The following is a 20,824-nucleotide window of genomic DNA, read 5'->3' on the forward strand; positions in this document are numbered from 1 at the left end:
ATTGTTGAGAGCCGGTTATTACTGGATGACTATGGAATCCGATTGTTTCAAGTATGCTCGGAAGTGCCATAAATGCCAGATCTATGCTGATAAGGTGCATGTACCACCAAGCCCTCTGAATGTCATGAATTTGCCTTGGCCGTTTGCCATGTGGGGCATTGATATGATTGGGAAGATCGAGCCGACTGCTTCTAATGGACATCGCTTCATCCTGGTTGCGATTGATTACTTCACCAAGTGGGTGGAAACAGCTTCTTATGCTAACGTTACCAAACAAGTGGTTGCCTGGTTCATCAAGAAGGAAATCATCTGTCGTTATGGGGTTCCTGAGAGAATCATCACTGATAATGGTTCGAATCTCAATAACAAGATGATGGAGGAGCTTTGCAAAGACTTCAAGATTGAACATCACAATTCTTCTCCTTACAGACCGAAGATGAATGGTGCTGTAGAGGCGGCAAACAAGAATATCAAGAAGATTGTGCAGAAGATGGTCGTGACGTACAAGGATTGGCATGAGATGTTGTCTTTCGCTTTGCATGGGTACCGTACTTCGGTGCGTACGTCGACCGGGGCAACCTCGTACTCCCTCGTGTATGGTATGGAAGCAGCCCTACCTGTTGAAGTGGAGATCCCTTCTTTGAGAGTCTTGTTGGATGTTAAGCTTGATGAAGCCGAATGGATTCGGACAAGGTTTAACGAGTTGAGCCTTATCGAAGAGAGACGGTTAGCAGCTGTATGCCATGGGCAGTTGTATCAGAGAAGGATGAAGAGAGCCTTTGATCAGAAAGTGCGTCCTCGAAGCTATCAAACTGGTGATCTAGTTTTGAAGAGGATCCTTCCTCCCGGTACAGATAACAGGGGCAAATGGACTCCTAATTATGAAGGTCCATATGTTGTGAAGAAGGTTTTCTCCGGTGGAGCCTTGATGCTTACAACTATGGATGGTGAAGATTTTCCGTCCCCTGTTAACTCAGATTTAGTCAAAAAATACTTCGCATAAATTGACCCGTTGGACAAAAAGAATAAAAGAGTCCAGGCAAAAAAGGGCATCCCGGCGAACCAAAAAACAGAAAGAAAAGTTCGGGAAAAAGTTAGGGATAAAAATGAAAAGAATTTGTACACCCGGTAAGTCGAAAACCCGCAAGGGCGGCTTAGGCAAAAATGGGTATCCCGGTGGATTGAAAACCCGCAAGGGCGATCCAGGCAAAAGAGGGATTAAAGCGAAGACTACAGTCTGAGTTATCTGTACTTCATCACGCATCATCGTCTGCCATCTCCGAAGATGTGATCGGTCCAGTCATTCTCTTCAGAAAGCAAGGAAGTTGGGAGGAAAATTGATGATCTGTGAGTTATAACAGAATTGGGAAATAGTGGATGCCGTGTTCACATTGCCATTAGGATAGATTTTTCCTTTTGTGCGTAATTACCTCTTTCTAGCAATTGCTTCCCGATGTATTCGCCTTTTCAGGCCCATTTTCAATCAATAAAAGTCGTTATTCAGATAAATTTCTCTCTTGTTTTTATTTTACTGTTTTGTTTGCAAAAAACGTCCGAATTTTTGATAAACATTGCATATAAAAACATGAAGTCTAGACAATAACATGCAGAAAGATAAAACATTTGAAAATCATTTTGAATGTTGAGGACACTTGAGCGTATCTTGTCCATGCAACCCCTGGGGCATGTATGTAGTGTTGTTTTGCAGGTTGTTACCTTTGATTCCTGGCTGAAGCAGTTAAGCCACGGTTGATTCCTCAGCAGTGTGAGAGGGTGGGGATGTTCCCTAGCAGATGAAGCAAGTTCGAGATTTGTCTCCCTAGCATAGTTAAGCCATGGTTGATTCCCCAGCAGGCTTGGAAGTGGCTGTTTCCCCAAGCAAGTTTAAAAGTTATCAGAACTATTCTTATCCCATGCAGAGACGTCTGTGGATAGGGCCTTCTATCCTCAGCAGAGCTAAAGATTGATAAGTTCCCAGCAGACCTAGAAGTGGGTTGTACCCCCAGCTAGTTTGAAAGTTGGCAGTTCCCAGCTGAGTCTGAATATTGATTATCCCCACTGAGTTGGAAGGATGTTGTATCCCCAGCAAAGGTGTCAGTGGAGTGTTATTCCCCAGCAGTCTGGTTTGAAGTACTGATATCCCCAGCGCGGGCGTGAGCGTTTGTCCCCGGCAGGGTTGTTGTGGTCCATCCCCAGCATGGTCTGGTATAGTACTTTCCCCACCAGAGTTGCTTTTCCTCAGCAGAGTGGTGAATGCTATCCCCATCAGGGTAGTTGTGTATTCCCCTAGCAGATCTCCCGAGCAGAGGTTGGTGTTGATGGTTTTCCCCAGCAGGTTCCCCGAGTGGATCAGGTCCGGTGAAAATTATCTCCAGCAGAGTTCATCCTACTTGTGGATTGGCAGCTCTCCCCAGAGAAGTCGCATTGATTGTGTCCCAAGTGGAGTCCCCGAGTGGATTGGGATCCTTTCCCCAGCAGCAGTGTTATCCTCCAGCATGAGTGAGAAGTTGGTGCTACTCCCCGTAGAGAATTCCTCAGACAGAGTCTCCCCACAGAGTTGGAGTATTTGATCAGTTTGCTCCCCAGCGGAGTTTTCATCATTTTGCATTGTTGCATGTAGTAATCATTGCATCCTTAAATCGCGTAGCATTTCCATTCGATATGGAGCATTACGCCATAGAAAAATTCAAACATATGCATTCATGGGTTAAACCCATTGGACCATATCCCCGGCAGAGGCGGATCTTTGTTCAACGTCTGTACAACACGTTTGCTACAGTTGCTCCTGACAGCATTCAGGATTGATAACTCCCCAGCGAGGTTTATTTCCTCACCCGCAAGTGAAAGAAAATTTGATTCTCCCCAGTGAGATCCCCAGCAAGTGGGTAGGCTTGCCTTGACATATGTAAATGTCGTCCGTGTGGTACCGGTAAGTGTCATGTCAGCACCCGCGTGTGTTCTCTCTTTGGTGTCGGTAAACACCATTCTTTCGGTGTCGGTAAACATCGAGTCTCACCCCAGTCATCGGTGAATGTCTGGTCTTCTTTGTTGATGTTGGTAAACATCATCGTCCGATGTTCGTAACATCTTTCTCCTTCCCCAGGAGTCACCTCTCTGTTGGTGTAGATAAACGTTGAGTTTTTCCTATTCGTCCGTTGACGTATAGTTGTTCTCCAACCGGAGTCACCTCTCCGTTGGTGCCGATAAATGTCGAGTTTTTCCTAGTTGTTTGTTGACATCTGGTTGTATTTTCCCCACAAGTCAGTCGTTAATGTCTGTTCACCTCTCCGTTGGTGTTGATAAACGTTGAGTTTTTGCCTAGTCATCCGGTGACGTCTAGTTGTATATCCTATACCCCAGTCATCGGTAAATGTCTGGTCATCCTTTGTTTGATGTCGGTAAACATCATCTTTCAATGTCGGTAAACGTCGAGTCTCATCCCAGTCATCGGTCCATGTCTGGTAATTCCCCAGCCAGAGATCCCCAGTAGAGTCGTCGGTAAACGTTTTATTTGGTTTCCGGTTGCAATATTTGTTTTCCTTCCTCAGTGAAGTGTTCACCTCTCCGTTGGTGTCGATAAACGTCGAGCTTCTCCCTTTCGTCCGTGGACGTCTGGTCGAGTCTTTCCCATTCATCCGTTGATGTCTGGTCACCTCTCCGTTGGTTTCGATAAACGTTGAGTTTTTCCTAGTCGTCCGTTGGCGTCTAGTTGTGATTTCTATTCATCGTCCTTCGATGTCTGGATGTGGTTCCTTTTTTCTGGAAAAAATCAAAATCCCCAGGAGTCGTCGGTAAACGTCTTGTCTGGTTACTTGGCTTTCCTTTAAGTTATCCCCCGTAGTGTGAAAATTTCTACGGTTCTTTGGTATTCAATCCCTGTTTACCCTGAAGGTCTGACAGCCGTTGCTCTCATCCGTTCGGGTTCCCAGTTGATTGAATAGGGGCAGCTGTAGCACCTCAAATTTGTACCTCCCATTTTGTGTACATTTTCATGTTTAGGTCATTAACATTGCATTGTCCATTGCATAGTTCATCAAGTCATCAATCAAGACTGGTCAGGAGATTCAGTTGTGCAAGCAAGCAAGTGCATTTTCCATGAGATCAAAGCCCTAGGGTTGGTATATTGAGTTCATATGATCCAATAATCATTTTGAAGTGGTTTGGCCAAAGATTGAAGGCTCAAAGCTCATCAGTCAATGATCAATTCATCTGAAACCCTAGAAAGTCAACAGAAGTCAACTGTCAGTTCAACCATGGATTTGGAGGTGGAAGATGGTTAGAGAGGCCTTATTCATGTCCATACAAGTCTCATTTGACATTTCAAACATCAACATTGAAGAATTTGAAGCCAGATCAAAACTTTCCAAAAATAGCAGGTGACCTGTAATTTGAATTTGCCAAAAATGGAAAGGTTTTCAACTCAAGATTACATCATCAAGAAAGCTTCAAGTGAAATTTTGGCCAAAATGAAATTTGAAGGTCTTTATCTCCCATTTCCAAAAAGTCCAAGATCATGAATTTCTCATGTGTGGTTGAAGAGATATGGATCAAACATGGCCAAATGTGGTTTGAACTTCAAATGTGCATAACTTTCAAACCAAAAGGCCAAATTGAGTGGTTCTTTTTGCATTGTTCATATTTTGACTTCTACTTTCCAAATCATGCATTGCATTTCATGAATTATGAGCACATAACCATTTGCCAGTTCACTTGATTTTTGGAGGGAAAATTAAAATTTAAAATTGGTGCATTGTTTAAGCATTCTATCATTGCCAATAGCTCCAAAATGGTTTTTTAAGTGGATTTGGTCATAAACTCGTGTACTGTTCATCATGATTCCATGCATAGAGGTGAAATATCCAATTTTGCATATGCACCTCTTTTTTGCTAATCCACTTAACCAATGCTTAAACATGCTTAAGAGAGTGATTAGGATGGAGTATATAACACAAATCATAACTGTTTTTGCATAACCACAATCACTTTTTCAGATCTAGATCCAATTCTTGAAATTTTTTCTCTCAAATTTTCTTCAAACCAATTCATCATCCATTGCTTGATTCATCATCTGGAGGCATCATGGAGTAAGATTGAAGCTAGAACCATAACAATTCGTGCAGTTTTGAAGCAGCTTGAAGCTTGAGCTCAACATTGGTGAACTCAAATTCTGGAGAGATCGTGCACATTTGAACCTCAATTCTTCTTCCAATTACGTGTACAAGCATTTTAGAAGACTCTTGGAGCATTGCAAAGGCTTGAATCCAGCTAGTTCCAGAACTGCTCTACAAGAGGTCACAAAATCAACTCTCATAATTTTGATTTTCATTGCCATGATGTTATAGATCTTGCTATGCTGAGTAATTTAGGCTTTGAATCGTGCAATTTCGTGCTGTTTTGAGTGAGAACTGATTGTTTGAAGTTTTGTGGATGAATTTTCTTCTCTTCGATTCATGCATGTGTGATGTGTTTTTGATGAAATGATTGGTGATTATTGATGTGTGATTGAACTTGCTTTTGCTTTTGCTTGGTTGCTTAACCATTTGAGGTATAACTCTCTGACTTCATGTAGTCTGGAAGACCTGTCCTGTTATGTGGGCAGGCACCTGTCTGAAGCCCTCCTTAAGAGGCAATGCTTGTGTTTGTTTATTTTTGTGCCAAGCAGGAGAAGTCCTCTTATGAGGCAATTGGCAGATAAAAGAGATGTGCAATCCATCTCCTGCTATTCAGTGTGTCATTCACTTTGCTCACACACCATGTGTTGATGCATTGTGGATATTAACCCAAGATCTTTGTTGTGTCAGTCATATGTGGAGAAGAGTTCCAACTTTTTGAACTCCCACATTTTCATCTGTCTGAAGCTCTCCCAGGCCAGGGATAAGAGCTGTGAGGTCTTACCCTCACTTCCCATTTCATCTGCTTCACCCTAACTCTCAATGTTAGGGTTAAGAGCTAACTACACCCGATTCCAGTTGGCTTGTGTTTCACAGCCTAACCTTGTATGAGCCCACTTTGTTTGTATATAGTGTGTGCTAATTGTGTGTATGTTTGCTTTGCCTGTGCTGTTTAAGATAGCTTGCTCCCTGTGCAAGTTAGATAGAAACCTTAACATAGGGATCATATGCATGATAACTTCTAGGCTCGAGTCGTAGTCTCCCTAGTAGTTTGTGTCTCCCTTTGTATCTGGTTAGGCTAGTCCTTTTTCCCTGCGTAGGGGAACTACGTCGCCCTGATCCTCATACCAGATGAGGTACGTAGGCAGGAGATGAGCTGATCTCTCGGGGCGCCCTTTTGTTTTCTCCTTTGTGTTGAGTTGGAGTCTGACATAAGCCCAGCGATTGGCAGTTGGTTTCCTGTGTCTTGTTTGTCGTGTGCTTGGAGTCTGATGTAAGTCCAGCAATTGGCATTTGGTTTCCAGTGTGTGTTTGTTGGTTCGGAGTCTGATTTAAGTCCAACGATTGGCATTCGGTTTCCATGTTTGCCCATTTGTGTGGAGTCTGACGTAAGTCCAGCGATTGGCAGTCGGTTTCCTGTGTTGGTTTTATTTGGTGTGCGTTAGCCGAGCTACGAGTGCTCTGATTCTTCTCCGGTCAGAGAAGATACGTATGCATAGGATACGACATCCTAGCGAGCACGTTTCCCCCTGTCCCAAACTACGTCGACTCTGATGTCTGTGCCTGACAGACTACGTAGGCCCAGGATGTGATATCCTGCCGAGTCCTGTTTCCTTTGTCTTTCTGTGTCTTCTTCCAGCCTTGTGTGCAGTTTGTAATCAGTTTTTAGCAACCTTTATCCTTCCTTTTGTGCGTGGATCCCGTCGAGTACGACAGATGCGTAGGGGTGCTAATACCTTCCCTTCGCATAACCGACTCCCGATCCTATCTTTCTCTGGTCGTGAGACCATGTCTTTTCCAGGTTTCCTTCAAGTGTTTCCTTTCCCTTCTTTGGGATAAATAACGCACGGTGGCGGCTCTGTTGTTTCGTTTTCCCGCCGGTTTTTCACGTAATGCGACACATATATTGGGGAAAACGCCAATATAGCACAAGGGTAAGATCACAACAGAAACTCCGCTGGGGAATGTCTAACAAAGACTCTCCAGGGGAAGCAAAAGGATGAGGTGTTACCGATTAGTGAGTAACAACCTCAGGAAGAATGAATATCTAAGACCTGTGTAAGGGTGAGAGATATCAATCGACCAAAACATCTGTGGAAGACCTGAAAAAGGTATATCACTCAGGAAAATCTGACTCCACAGGGGACCAAGGTCATAATAGGGAGCAGAAAGGAAGGAACACCAAAGATACCGAGTTGTAGGCATATAACAGGTGACCGACCAAAGCGTGAATTGGTGTGTGTTCCAAGACACTCATCATCCTGAAGAAAGCTCGAAAAGCAGACTTGTTTATAGGATGGACATTCGATTCTATAAAGAATGCGAATCATACTCAATTGGGGAAACAAACAAAGAATTCAACCAAAGAGTGCATGAAATATATTATCTATAGCCGTCAAAACGTAGATAATATACTCGCATGGAAGATTATCCATAACCGGGTTGTAGGTTGTTAAAGGATAAATCAACCGAAAAGAGAAACAATCGTTACCAACAACAAAAGGGTAGACGAGAGATGACTCACTGGGGATAAATTGCAAGCATACGGCAACTATTCAAACAAAAGGTGTAGAATATTCGACTCCGCAAAGGGACGACGAATCTTACTCGACTGGGGAAACACGAAAGGCTTCGACCGAAAAGTGCATGAGATATATTATCCATTACCGTCAGAACGTGGATAATATACTCACATGGAAGATTATCCACAACCGGGTTGTAGGTTGTTAAAGGATAAATCAACCGAAAAGAAAGGCATTGGAATACCAAACTAAGTATGGTAATGATGACCAATCAAAAGGGACAACAAACATTACCGGCAAACGGTGAATGAAAGAGGACCCGCTAAGGATAAAATTGCTTACTCGGAGCAAATACCCACAAGGAAAGGAAAATCAATACCGCCAACTGGGTAATGATAACCGCAAAGAGGGGATTACATCTACCGGTTAGTAGGCAGAAAACCACTGAAAAGTAACCATCATCGGTTGGGATGAACACAAGGTTAATTCTGCAAGGAGAGAAAATAGGGTTTACAACTACCAAGATGATGGGTAGAAAACCAAAGATTCCGCTGAGGAACAAAGCGAGAAAATAGGATTTACAACCACTGAATACTGGGTAGAAAACCACAAAATCCGCCATCAACCAGAATGAACCACAAAGGTTACCTCTGCCAGGGGATGTAATTAGGATTTATAACTACCGGTTAGTAGGTAGAAAACCGCACAAATAGGACCTACGACTACCGGTTTGTAGGTAGAAGGCCACAAGTTCCACTTAAGATAATATGAATGAGTGTCGGTAAGTAAGCAACTATTCATTTATACCACAGGGAAGCACAAGAGACAGTTGAAAAAAGGCCAATTTAGGATCGAACTAAAAGGAAAACTGAATCAAGACTCATCCCAATGAGGAAAGACCTCAAAAGGGAAAACCCATCCCATTATGTGTGTTGGGAGGGAACGGAAACAACCATCATCCACGAGGATATATCTCAGTGGGGAACTGCAGAAGGACAGACAGACACTTTCTGCTTATGGGGCGGACTCTATATTGAGAGATTAAACACCCGACATCTGCTTGGAGAGATCTATATCACCATTAGCAGGAGACAACAAACAAAAGATATATGGCAAAAAATGCAACATGAATATCTGAATGCTGAAAGTATGCATGAATATGCGTGATTTATGTTTGATGAATGCTGACAAAACAGACATTTCTAACACAACCAGGTCCAGGAACCAAAAACCCGGTACTACACTTCCAGAGGAAAACCCAAGAAAACCAACTGGAAAGCCAATCTGCCGGAGATCTGAATGCTAAAAAGCAAAGATCTGTTGGGAAAAGAAGAGATATCAAGAAATCACAAAATCTCTGAGTGATGGATCATCAATCAACCCAACTGGGGAACAGAAGTCTACAACGGGCAGCAACTGTCACAAAGACAAATCTGTTGGGGAAATGGAGAAATCCCGAGATTTTTGCATGGGATCACCAGTCTCAGCTGGGAAACAGGAGCTCACTGCACAGACAAGAACTTCTACGGAAGCAGAACACACAAGTAGAATCTGGCCGCACAAGCAACTCTACCGGGAATACTGTCAGCAACTCCAATGGGGACGAACCCACTGAGGGAAAATAGATCACACAAGTAGATTCTGCCACACAAGCCACTCTACTGGGGATCAAAAGCATTAGGAAATCAACCCAATCTCTGCAGGGGAGGAAACATCACAGATACAATCCTCCATCCCACAAATCTATTGGGGATTTATCTGAGGCAAAGAAGGAGAGCTGGGGATCAACCACCAAATACCAAACCTTCTCAAAGGAACCACAACTGCTGCGGAGGCAAGAATCACTGCTCTGCTGAAGGGAAAAGAGGTATAAACCTCAACATGCATCCTGATGAGGAGAGGCAGCATATATGAAGTACATCATACTAACAACTCCGCTGGCGACTTCACTGAGGAGAGTGACGAGGTACTAGGGTGTCAACCCACCAATGACCGAATCTTCAAAAAAGGAAAGCACCCATGCCGGAGAGAGAATGTTGCTGGAGAGGAAAACTGAAGTTTCCAACAAGCACTCTGCTCTGGGAACACAAAAATCTCAACAGAAGCTCTGCATGGGGAACAACCCCAACAACAATCTGGAGAAAGAGGATACAGCCATGCCAGGAATATGAACAAATGTCTTACCCTGTTGGAAATCATGCCACCCTTGGGAGAGCACTGAGGAATTCTTAAGTATCCTTTTATCATTGTGAATGTTCACTTTGTTTAAAAACGATTTTGAAAAATTTGTTTGTTTAAAACAATGACATTTTATCAATTAAAACATGCAAAACATTTGTTGAATTGAAACAAATAAGAGTGCAAATAATTAGATAAAAGCTCAAATTTATTTGATGGAATGGTAGCCCGCGAATGGCAAGACTCCATAGATCTGTACAAATTTGAAATCGGTGATATATATTGGAAGAGGGCTACATTGAACATAATGATCCTTTCTCTACCAATTTGAATCCGATGTATTTGAAGCTTCAGTTGACGATGACTGAGCGAGAATCTCTGACGAACAGACGGCTGTGGAACAGAAAGTCTTGTCAAGATGCAGTTACTTGCCAAATCCCTAATTTTTGCCTAGATTGCCCCAGGGTGAGGTACTCAATCTAGCGGGATGCAAATATACTTTTTTTTTATGTCGCTAACTTTTGCCTGGATCGCCCTTTCGGGTTATCCACCGAGACGCTCATTTTTGCCTAAGCCGCCCTTTCGGGTTTTCAACTTAGCGAGCTATTCTGTTTTTCTTTTTAGGCAAAGTATTTCTTGACTGCATCTGAATTCACAGGACGAGTGAAATCCTCCCCATCCATAGTTATGAGCATCAGAGCACCGCCTGAAAAGGCTCTCTTAACAACATATGGACCCTCATAGTTTGGAGTCCGCTTGCCCCTGGAATCGGGCGCGAAAGACAACACTTTCTTGAGCACGAGGTCACCTTCTCGGAACACACGAGGCTTGACCTTCTTATCGAATGCTTTCTTCATTCTCTGCTGATATAACTGACCATGACACATGGAAGTCAATTGCTTCTCTTCAATCAAATTCAGCTGGTCATAACGACTCTGAATCCATTCAGCATTAGTCAACTAGGGATTTGAGGGTATGCTTTTTCTTTTATTTGTTCTTTTTTTTAAGAATTTCTTTTTTTGATTTTTGATTGATTTTTTTTTCACCCTCTCTTTTTTATTACATTTGCAATGCCCCAGTTTGATTGTTTTGCTGATTCTCAAGATACAGCTGAGTGAGCTTCTTTTTGTACTCAAGAAGACGGGTAATCTCATCAGGAACCCCCTTCAACATCATCTTCCTCTGCTTCGAATACAGGGAATCCACAATTGGGAGATGGCATTGGATCATTATGTTCAATGGGTTTTAGAAAACAACCTGCATAATGATTTCGATATGAAAAGCTTTTTGAAATCAAACAAGGCAATCATTATGCAGATGAAAAGTTTGATTTTATGCTTTTTCAGGGTTTTTTGTGATCACCAATTTCATGCAAAAAAGCAAAAAGTGAAAACAATTGGAAAAACAAATGTTTAACATGCATTTATTGAATGAAAATATCATTGTATTAAATGTTGCCAACAATGTCATCACTTCTCCTTTTGGCATGGGAGAAGGGTTTTTAAACAAAGCAAACATATTACGCTGACTTATGAATGACCGTAGGAACATCCACAGCGACCCAATTGTGGCAGATCCCGCCAGGGATAACAAAGTTGTCAATATCTTCTGCATCCTCTTCCAGAATAGCAGCAGCTTCTTCAGCTTGATCGGCGTGGATGAAACCTCCACTCTTAAATAGCCCTTTCTCATTGAAGACCCCAGAAGAATAGCCAATGCCAGCCCGGGACTTGTTATCTTCAAGCTCGATCATTTTCCCTAAACCAGCAACTGCACCACATTCAATGGCCAGTTTTGCATCACGATAGGAAGCAAATGAAGGAGACTTCTTCTCAATCGGCTCAGCTATAGACAAAGCTTGGAAAGGCGTTCCAACTTCATCCTCAGCATCAATGTATGAGAAAGAAGACAGGTGGCTAACCAGGAATAAATCCATCAAAAGCACTTAGTCTGGCAAATTCCTCCTTGAGTTCACAGTTCTCTTACTCAACATGATCCATCAATCAGCAGAGATGGCTCTGGTGTGTAATACCGGCGAAGTGCGTCTTCAAAATAAATGAAGAGCAGCAGGGATCAGACCACAGGACCAAAGGCTGAGAACAAACACCCGCTTATGCAAATGATGCATGAAATGCTTGTGCATATGCTTTGTTTTTATTTCAAAGGAACTCGAGGGTTTTATTTGCAAACTTTGAAATATTAATCATTTTATTGCATATGGAAATCTCTCATTGGATAATTCTTTGTCTTTCCATGTCTGAAATTTTTTGCAAAGAAACCCCTTAAGTTCCTTGAAAAAAAATTCTCATTTTTTGATGATATGGATGCAGATGAATGCATGAATGCATGAATGCAACAATCACACTCAAGGATCAAGCAAAACACACCAGACAAAGGTCATGGGATGGCTCGTATTATCCTTAATATCAATCATCCATTTTGGTGGATTATGGTTTTCACCTTATCGACACCCAAGTTCCATTGATATTAACGATATACGAACGATTCAACCATCCTTAATATCAATCATCCATTTTGGTGGATTATGGTTTACACCTTATCAACACCCAAGTTCCATTGATATTAATGATGGGTGAACGGATCAACCATGAATCACGGGTTTGTTGTGAGTCACGAGCATGGAGTCTCGGTTAAGAACCACCCAAAGGGAGTGTACTATGGTTTAAACCTGCCGAACATGTCCTACCAGAGGTTCCCATAGTCATCATCCCATCTTTCGAATATTATCGGAGGAACGAATACTCGTATTCCAAAAATATTCTCAAGAGAGACTCTTATGAGTGTAGTGTCGTGTAACAATCGCATCAGATCTTACATCTGAACGACCTCCGCACTACGTCCTAAAAATAGGCCAAGATGGGCTTGGTAAACTAAGGTCCTTGGCTTCTACGGCACATATCGGAAGAATAATGCCTAACCACAAATAACTTGTGTGACATTATTAATCCAACATGACCTCCACCAAGTGAATGGACTCGCAAGTTAACCTGCTAAGGAATAACTCCACACAAGTCGACGAGACTATGCCATTCTCCTATCATAGGGTACACTCGAGTTCGGGTATAGAACTCATCTCACAAAGATCACCAAACAAGCTAGCAATTGATATATCAAGCAAATCAATCATTACAAGCAATACAGTAATCCCAAATTTGTACAAAAATATGTCATAAACAATATATCACAACAATTGTGAAAAGTTGGCAAACCCACTAGGAAAGGATTCTCTCCTCAGTGGAGTCGCCACTTTTCTGTAGCGGTGTATTCATCACTTTATGATTTATTGACTAAATCAAAAGCAAAGCATACAAAGATAGAGTCGCCACCGCACTTTTATTTATCCAAAGGAATGGCTAAAAAGCAAACAAAAGCCTAAGAAGTTTTACACATAGAAAACTAATGAAAAGGTCAGAGATCTGGGTAAGGGGGTAATTATGCCAAGGGAAGGTGTTAGGCACCCAATGCATCCTAGGTACTCCTAGGGAACCCTTTTCACAAATTGTTGCAAAAGATATTGTTTATGAAAATATTTATTGTTCAAACATTGATTGGGAGGATGAGAAAAGAATATACAATTTTTATTATTTTTGTGTTTGGATGGATAACCATTGCCTACGTACCTTTACAGGATCAAAACCTCGTAGTTCGGCTAAAAGATTTCCAAAAAGTAAGTGGATTGATTTTAAACAAAAGCCCTAAGGTCTTTCATTATCCATGGGAGAAAACTCAACCTAAACAACCACAAGTACACCATGTGAGAATAGCTTCGACATACTAGAGGGGTTAACCCTGTTTTCAGTATGGAAGTCTTACAGTTCGATCACTAAGGACAAAAGGTGAGATTCACATCAACCACTAAGATAATTGAGATCTATGGCTAATGTGTGAAAACTTATCAAGAATGGACAAAGCCACAAAACAATTGAATGAGTGAAATTAATCAATTAGAGTATTCACAAAATGAAGTCAAAGTATGATTAGAATTCAATTCAAAAGAAATATTATGAAAATGAAGTTTGAAAATCAAAGGCTTAAGGCCTAGGTTTCTAGTTTGAAAAGAAGTGAAAATGTTTGCACAAAGTTTTTGGTTTGAGTTGACATGCAAATGGAGGGTTAGAGAACAAAAAGGGTGGAGGTTAAGGGATGCAAAACTTCTTAGATGTTCCCCTCTTGACAAAAAGGGTGGAGGTTAAGGGATGCATATGTAGATGATCCAAGTGATTCCTTTGGAAAAGGCAACAAATGAATAACAGATAAACAACATAAATGGATACCAGATGCCAATGAATGGACTTATACCAATCTCACAAATCAAAAAAAATGGATACCGGATGCCAATCAATGGACTTACACCAATCTCATAAAACAAAGGAAACATGGATACCATATGCCAATCAATGGACTTATACTAGTCTCACAAAGCAAAGAAAACAAATGCAATAAGCAAGAGGAAACAAGTTGCCAATAAATAGTCTTACACTCGACTCCAAGGAAATGGGATGCCAATCAATGGTCTTAGTCCCAACTCTTACCAGATCATAGGAAACAACTGCCAATAAATGGACTTACAATTGACTCCTCAATGGTCAAAACAAACAAGGAAACAGGTAACCAATCTATGGACTTACACCTGACTCCACAACAAATGATCATAGGAAACAGATAACCAATCAATGGCCTTACATCTGACTCCTCACATAAACAAACATGCTATGAAGAGCAAAAAAGAAAGCACATGGAATGATGCAAGTAGATATGCAAAAGCAAACATGAAAGATGTACAATTAAGCAATCAAGCAATCAGTTAGCACACACTTTACACAATCAAGAGGCTCAGTCAAGGTTGGGCTTTAGAAATAAGCCAACTGGAATGGGGTGTTTTGAGCTCTTAACTCTAACATTGAGAGTTAGGGTGAAGCAGATAAAATGAAGATGAGGGTTATGCCTCATAGCTCTTATCCCTGGCCTGGGAGAGCTTTAAACAATAGAAAGTGTGGGAGTTCAGAATGAAGGAACTCTTCTCCACAAATGATGGACTCTATAAGATCTTGGGTTCTTATTCACAATGCATCAACACATGGTGTGAGCAAAGTGAATGACACAACTGAATAGCAGGGGATGGATTACACATCCCTTTTATCTGCCAATTGCCTCTTAAGAGGACTTTTCCTGCTTGGTACAAAATTAAACAATCAAAGACATGGCCTCTTAAGGAGGGCTTCAGACAGGTGCCTGCCAAAGTAACATGACAGGTCTTCCAGACTACATGAAGACTAGGGATTATACCTAAGTGGTATGCCAACCATAAGCAAAACAAAGCAAAGTTCAAATGAACTTAAAGCAACTTAGGTACCTGTGTAAACAACTAAACCAATCAGTACAATACTCAGACGAACAGTCAACAATCAATATCAAACAGACAATCCCAATGTACAACACACAAGCCATAAGGCAAACTCAAATGAGTTATCATCAACCTACAAAACAGCAAATGTTAGCAATCAAAAGAAAATATCAACATTCACATGATGAAGAAACCGCAACCATGGAAATTGAGTGCTTGGTCCTGAAATTCAAAGCTCACATGTAAGTACAAACCACTAGGTCAAAGCCTAGGGTCAAAGGTGAAGAAAAATTTCAAAACAGGAGCTGAAATTCAACACAATGCAACTTCAAACACATATTAACATGTCCTAAAAAGGATCACAACAAAATCAATCACCAAAGGCATTTCATGATCAAAAGAAGTCAAAGGCAATTTCAAGGCTCATATATGGACATCATGAATGAAAATTTCAAATCAAAACAGAAATGCTTCAAATAATTCTGGAAAAATTCACGATCATTCAACACATCCAACATGATCATCATACAAAAAATCAAAAGCATCTAAGAATATTTGGCATGGAAATTAAATGGTACAAGCTGATCAACCAAATGTGTGACACAAATTGCCACACCAATGCAAACATATGCATAAAACAGAAATGGTAAATGATAAAAATACCAAACTAAGCCTAAAACATCCAGCAATGTGTCTAGAATCAGCATGTAAACTTTCAAGTCCATTGGATTAAAAACAAGCATTTCATGATAGAAAGAGTAAGGCAATGTCACAAATGCACATGTGCTCAATCAACCTAGAGCAAATAAAATTCCGGCCAGGCACAACTTTCAAACTCATCATCATAAAAAGCTAGACAAAACAAGGATCATTTTGCAAAAAATTGGGAGTAATTTGATGCATTTTTCAATTTGATATGGATTTTACAAGTTGATGAAAAAAATAAAAACCAAAGGAAATCACATAGCATGAAATAAAGAGGGAAATGGAAAAAATGAATGAATATTTGAAATAACGCCGGCGCTGGGAATTGATCCTTGTGTGGATTCAAAATGGAGCGCGCGCCAAGCCAAAACAGTGTCGTTTGGCCTGTAACCCTAGCGCGTAGATTAGGACGGTTCAAAGCGACGCTATTTGCCAAAACTGACGCAATTTTTCCACAAAATCCAGAAATGCATGCATCTTCATCTTCTTCATGATGAAGATGATGAATGTTCATCACCAAATTCCAGAAATTTCCAGAAACATTCAGAATTCAAAAAAAATTACATCATCATGCAGCATTTTCAATGGTGAGCATAAATCAACTAACATCTAAACACAAATCATCAAGAACAAAGAGAATCGAGCAAAATCATTTTTGGATGCAAAACTTCAATCACTCATAACTTCCTCACTAATGCACCAATTCACACGATTTTTCTACCAGAATCATCAGCAAACCTAGATCTACAAGAATATGTACATGAATTTCAAGATTAAGAGGTTCGAAAATTGACCTCTTGAAGAACAGAATCTTGAAACTGCACGATCCTCAGCTCCAAATGATCCAAATCCACTCTATGATGCTTGTGATGATGTTTGATGAAGAAAAGGAAGCTTGAACACATGTAGATCTAGCTTAATCTTGAATTTCCATTTTCAACTTCATGAGCTTGCTATGCACAATTCTTGCTCGAATTCACCAATTCAACACTTGATCTGCACAGAATCAAAGCTAGGCAACAAGAATATGAAGTAAAATTGCAATGTTATTTGGAAAAAATTTGAATTATGAATGAGAGAAAAATTTGGAGGGAGATGAAAATTTGGATCTAGAAATGTGAATTGTGATTAACCTCCTCAAATTCTGTTATGATTAGAGTATATATATGCTTTCCTAATCAACTTGCTAATCCATAATTAACTTGGCTAATGAAAATGAGGTGTTTTGCAAAAAATCAAAATTTGTGCATGTACCATTTACACGTGAACAGTACCACTCCCTTCATCAAAGTCACTTAAAATGATCTTTTAAACACAATGGCAATGGTAGAAAGTCCATACAATGCACCATTTTTGAATTTTGCAATTTCCCTCCAAAAAAGGCATGGAATAGCAAGTGATTATGTGATAAGATTTTATGTAATGTGATGCATGATTTGGAAATTAGAGGTCAAGAGAAGAATATTGCAAAAAGAACCACTCAATTTGGAGCCTTGGATCAAAAGATATGCTCATTTGAAGTTCCATCCACACTTGGCAATGATTGGATCATATCTCCTCAACCATTCATCAGATGTTCCTGATCTTGGACTTTTTGGAAATGGGAGAGAGAGATCTTCAACTTTCATTTTGGACAAAAATTCATTTGAAGCTTCTTTGATGTTGGAAATTTGAGTTGAAGTTGGATCAAAAACTTGCCATTTTTGGAAAGTTGAAATTATAGGTCACTTTCCATTTTTGGAAACTTTTGACTTGACTTCAAATTCTTCAACCTTGATCTTTGAAATGATGAATAAGCATGATTTGAACATGAATGGGATGAATAAACTCAATTTCTCAATTCAAAATCCACATTTGACTTTTCAGTTGACTGCATTGGCCCTTAGATGACCTGAAATTGTTCTGATGAATTTGGGGACTTTGCCACTTGGGAACTTGCTCCAAAATGAACCTATAGCTCAAATAAGCTTCAATGAAATGATCATATGACCCATATCTCAATGGAAACTTCATCTCTTGTACACAAGATTCACTTGAATTGCCTTGACTGTTGATTGCTTAAGCTGCAAGTAACAAAGGTTAATGACATATTTTTGTACATTTTTGGTTAGTGATTAAAAGAAAAGCAATGATATACAAATGCAAGCATTGCTTGGTAATCAAGAACCACTCTCAAAAGGATCCCACCCACAAGGAAGGAAGCAAGGTGTTCAATGATCCTTGAGGCAATGCAATGAAATGATATGATGCCATGAGGGATCTTAGGGACAAAATTGGGGTCTTACACTAAGGCTAATTGGTTCATGAATGACCTTGTGTCAGATGAACCAATACAAGTATGGATGAGATAGGTTCATCCCTTTTGATCTTTTCTTTTAGTGTGTGGTATGTTTTAGGAGTTTGGTTCATCATACCAAATCTCTAACATGCATTAACACCAAAAAATTTATTGCCCGGCCTCAGATAGTTGTGAATTCTACATAAGTCCAATTACGATTGTTTAACATAGAGCTAAATTTAACCCTAAAGGCATAGCATTCTAGTAAGTGAGATTGTAAGTCTCCCATCTTTCATGGTATTGTGTGGAAACTTGGCCTTTTTTCCTTCCTATGGAAGATGTCTTGGTTCAAGAATTCATGTTTGTGAATATATGGTTGAGTGTTCTCCAAAGAATGACTTAAGCAATTAAAAAGCAAAACACCACTAACATTCAATTAACCTTGACTAAGATTTGACTAATTCTTATTAATATTGATTTTCTTTCAAGTCATTTACTTTATGTAATTTAATTTCTAGTCATTTATCATTCCTTGCGATTTACATTTCATTTAACTTGTTTATGTTTATGCCATTTTCACTTTGCTCATTTGAGCCATATATTGTGATTGTATATTTTTTATTTGTGTATTTTTTATTGTGTTTGTGGTTTAAGGACCTTAAAGATACTTAATAAACCACAAAAACCCTAAAAATTGTTTGGTGGACTGTTGATCTTGATCTGAACGTTTGGACTTAGAACCAGGCAACATTCCCTGTGCAAAAGGACTTGGCCAATGCCAACATTCTAAAGTCAAGTTATTGTGAATTGAGCCTTCATATAATGCAAGTATTGGGATTTATTTGTACTCATCTGCTACATTGTCTTGATGCCAACTGTTATTTTGATCTTGAGTCTAATGCCTTACTCTGAGTTGACCAAGGAGTATTTCATCTAATACATGAGAAGACAAAGAAGACCGCTAGCTATGGGATTTACTTGCTTGGATGTGGCCATCTTTATTTGATGCCTTGATCTTCATGATGTTTGATATTGCTAATTGCTTAATTGATTATTGCTTGATTCAAAGTCCAAAAGGAAATTGGGTTTTCTATATGTCATTCTTGTCCGTTGGATTGCATCCCATTGGTCATATCTTTTCAACTCTCAACTTTTAATTTTATGCTTAGGATTATTCTCTTCATCTTCTCTCACTTCTTAAATTTCAAAATCTCTCCTCCTTTTCAAAAAACTTTCTTTGCTTGTGATTTCAAACTTAGACCTATTTTCAAATTAGAAACTTTGGCCTTATGCCAATGAATTTTCAAACCTTTTTCTTGAATCAAATTTGAAAATGAACTTAATTATATTGACTTAAAATTTCAAAAGACAAAAAGAACTAACACTTTTTATACCCCAAAATTCACCCTCCATTTTTGCTCTTTTAGCTAACCTCATTCATGTCTCATTCATACACATTATTGATTCATGATTAACACTTGCTAACGAGTATCATAGATTCAAAGTTCATGGTTGATAAAATCATGGGGAGGTTCCACACCGTGGTGTGCTTTGCTTTGGAAACCCTAACTTCTTGACACTTTCACTTGCATGGTATCCATTTGGTTTTGTGCCTCATTTCACTCATGGGTCAATGCTCGTCCAAAGTCAACCATTTGATCCCCGTTGAAAGCCTTGTGATCGTTCGTTAGTCCACTGCACGTTGATATTGGATTCATCATTGTGTCATATTGACTTTAGTTTCAAATTGATTCGAGTGTCAAGATGGTTTTAATTTCAAAATTGATTCTGGCCCGAATTGATTTTAATGGATTTTGGAGATCCAGATTGGGTTAGAAGTTTTAAAAAATGGTATAGATCATTGATCTCTTAATTTTGAATTGGTTTTGATCTCGAATTGATTGTGAAATTTGAAGTAATTGTAGAGATCATTAACCTTTTAATCTTGATTTAATTTTAGAAGTCCATTTTAAATTTCTAGGATTTTCCTTTTTTTTTTTTAATTTTCACTAATGGGCCATGTTTGTAATGAAGGATTAACCCATTTTATTCATTTTTTTTATATCAAACTCAGCACACAAAAAGAGGGTTCGGCCAGGCCCAATACTCCTCACCCAACGTGCCTTCAAAAAGTTGTAATAGAGTTTATGGATTTATATAGCTACTTGATTCCTGTGTACGAAATAGTTATCTCTTTCCCAACTAGATCAAGCCCGCAGATCCAAAACCACCATCCGTTTTGGTTTATGAGTGGTGTCAAGGTATAAACAATTTGTGAAGTATGCTGCAGACCAAGTCTGAAATTTTTTCGAGAAGATTGATTTAACAATATTAAATGGGCTTCTCCATTCGGTGCTAAATCACAACACTGCTGGGTATTTCATCAATCCCTTAAATCTAATGATTTTAACTTAACAAAAGTCAAATCAACCTTAATCAAGGCCCAAACACATAGTCAAACATCACAAGTCAATAAAAATGGCTCAACATAATTTCTATACAATTAATCAATTAAAAATAAAATTAAAAATGCATTTAAATTTAATTTAATTTGGCCAAAACCTAAAACCTCTTCAAAACACCAAATAAATGGGCAGAAGATTTATCCTAGGTCAAACAAGGTCAAACGACCTTAGACAAAAAATTTCATAATGTTTGAAAAGTC

This window comes from Lathyrus oleraceus, chromosome 2, assembly GCF_024323335.1.
Source record: "Lathyrus oleraceus cultivar Zhongwan6 chromosome 2, CAAS_Psat_ZW6_1.0, whole genome shotgun sequence".
Lineage (NCBI taxonomy): Eukaryota > Viridiplantae > Streptophyta > Magnoliopsida > Fabales > Fabaceae > Lathyrus > Lathyrus oleraceus.